The following is a 2,977-nucleotide window of genomic DNA, read 5'->3' as shown; positions in this document are numbered from 1 at the left end:
TTTAGTTACATAACGACACATGGACCAACTAATAGTTGACTTGTAATGTTGAACACAAATAACAAACAACACACATTACCTCTACTGATACTGCAAATTAACGACACATCGACCGACTAATATAGACTATGTGATGTCATTTATAAAAATCTTTGTTATGATAACATGTAATCGTTCTCTTATGGATAATGGATTAGGTCGAATACCCATTCTCCAAGACAACTTTTGTATAATGGCCGGTGACCAATATAATTAAAAATTGTGGAGTGGAGGTTAGGGAGATTTCTTCATGGTTAAGCTCTCTCTCTTTCTCTCTCTCTCTCTCTCTCTCTCTCTCTCTCTCTCTCTCTCTCTCTCTCTCTCTCTCTCTCTCTCTCAGGGTTTCTTTATGATAGTTGTCGTAGGTAGCTTTCTCTTTCTAGAAGACGCCAACTGCAAGAGCTTCATCGGCAAACATATACAAGCTTTATTGGTGAATCAATATTAATTTATTTAGTTACTATATATATATGTGCAAGTTTATATACATATATTATACATATATATATATATATTTCCCATTAACTCCGTTCGAAGATGCTTATTGATTAATTCGTAGAGTACAACAAACAGACAGATTTGTAGTGAAGGAAGTAGCTAATCTTTGAAGAGAGGGAGTGCTCGAAGTTTTTGGGGTGGACGTGAACAATACTGGTTTACTGCTGATGCCACTTGTAACTGTAAGTCAACGTTGATCATCACTTGTTTATTCATGGCAGCAATTAATTAAGTGCGGAGAATCTTTGCTGTAAGTTAATAAAGATAGATCGATATTTACCTGCCGATTCAGTTCTTTATTCTCGTCGCTTAATTTCTTTTCCTACACAACACCAACTCCAACAATATATAAATGTTAGATACCAACAAAAGTAAGTGAAGCTTAGTGTGATGAGGTGAAAACAATGCATCGACTTGTAATTAATAGGTATCAGGGTTGTTCATACCTGTTCACGAAGGCTTGATACGCGCTCCATCATTAACTGTGTCTGTGCAAACAAAGCTTAGTTAGTGTCAATCTATAGAGACTCGATAATTAATTAATTAAGATACCATAACCAATTTTATAACTTGTTATTCAAAGAATATCAATTCTGTTTTCGTAACTTAATTTCCAATATAAAGAGAACAGAACAGAGCATCATATTCATATATAGAACAACAAAAGAAAACAAAAACCAAATGCTAAGATCACACCTACCTTTCTAGAACGTGTATGCATAAGAGCAGCATTAAGCTCCTTCTCTAACTCTGTCATGTCATTCACAGAGACATCTTTCCCTTCTTCATCAACTCTGTCAAGCTCTGGTACGTATTAACTTCCATATATAATAGACATTTAACACACGTGTATATGATACGTATACCTTTTTACTGACTGTAGAAGCTCATTGCATGTTTTGAATCTGGTGCTAATTCCCTGTGTACGTAATGGAAAATTTAGTGTTAATTCCCTGGATTGAACACAAAGTTATAGTAATATATAGTAATTACTTGCCGTATCTTGGGTGGGTCTCTCTTCTGCCTGAGGGCGGCTTTTATGATACCTGGAAACCATAGCGTCCACACTGCACAATAGCTAGTCAGAGACCATAACCAACCATTTAAGTCCATTTGCCACCTTAAACAAAAATAAAAGGCAAATTTTGCATATATATATATATAGAAAGTAACCAACTTCCAGTTTTCTATTTTGGTGATCAGTTGTTGCCAGATAACGTCATTGCCAAATCAACATCAACTTTACTATTGACTAATGATAGCATGAATGCATACTTTTCTTAATTTGTCTATGCATGCAGATAACAATGAGATTAATTGGTAGGCTCATGATATGTCATCCGGATCTTTTGGAATATTATTGGTATTGCAGATACGGAGATCAATCAGATTGGACTACATTACACATGAAACCAAAGACCTAGCTACTAAAGAAACCTTTTTCAACAATCACCCAAAGTACAGTAAACTTGAAGTTTGTTACCAAAGTTGCTTATATTTTTCTGCAATTAGCCCAAAATTAAACTCTTGAAACAACCGACTATTATACTTTTCTGATGCCACGGAAGGATAAGTCCCAAACTAAACCATATATAGCCAGTTAGATAACATATATATAGATCCCAAGATTAGATTGCAACCTCAATATTATAACAATTGACAAAACTAGGGTAACCAAAAATTAGCGAACAAATTAAACCACCCTTAATTTTGATATTCAAGTTCCAGGTTGGAATGATAGTGGTTTGTTTGTAACATGTTCAAGATGAGACAATAAGAAAACGATGAACCTTTGCCAAGTTTTAGGCTAAATTAGTTTAGAGACATATTACACGGTTAATGAAATGAATAATTCTAATAACAACAAATATAATAACATACAAGGGTGTGCACCAAGGGCGTGCTTGTTTGCACGTTGAATCATAATAATATAGAGAAACAGGCAACGATTATCAATAGAAGTCTCTCTAGTTCAGACACTGTGGATGGAGAAGAACTACCCTAATTAATGTGTGAGTCGCATATACTATCATCTTCTTTTCTCTTCTCATACCTTAATATGTGTGTTGTGTGTTGCTTGTCACCCATTCTCCCTAACAACTAGTATCGAAGCCTTGGTTCGAGCTTGTGGAACTTATTTCATGCAAAATGAGTTTCTTTTCAAGAACAAACAACTTTGCATTCCTAAAGGAACCATAAAGAAGTTACTAATTAAAGAGGCTCGCAAAGTTGGACTGGCTGGTCATTTTGGCATCAACAAAACCCTCTTATAAAAGGATGAAAGTCTAAGGTTGTCTTTCTAAGATGAAAGTACCTCTTTCCAAGAGCACTAAACTTGCACTAAAAACTATAGACCGCATTTATCTTGGTCCTGTAATGAATAATGCAATTTATAGGTTCTTAGTATACAAATCACAAGTAGATGATAGTCCTAAATGAT

General features: G+C 34.8%; 1 non-coding gene across 1 annotated transcript; it reads right to left on the bottom strand.

The window, feature by feature from the left end:
• Positions 1 to 376: 376 nt before the first annotated feature.
• On the bottom strand, positions 377 to 1,450 carry LOC111888801 (uncharacterized). Its single transcript, XR_008232089.1, has 4 exons — positions 1,238 to 1,450; positions 984 to 1,025; positions 818 to 859; positions 377 to 717 (listed from the first exon to the last, which is right to left on the bottom strand). It is a non-coding gene; the product is annotated as an uncharacterized LOC111888801 (transcript).
• Positions 1,451 to 2,977: the final 1,527 nt, after the last annotated feature.

This window comes from Lactuca sativa, chromosome 4 (assembly GCF_002870075.4).
Source record: "Lactuca sativa cultivar Salinas chromosome 4, Lsat_Salinas_v11, whole genome shotgun sequence".
In the NCBI taxonomy this organism is placed as follows: domain Eukaryota; kingdom Viridiplantae; phylum Streptophyta; class Magnoliopsida; order Asterales; family Asteraceae; genus Lactuca; species Lactuca sativa.
This window is presented reverse-complemented; position numbering and strand designations above follow the sequence as displayed.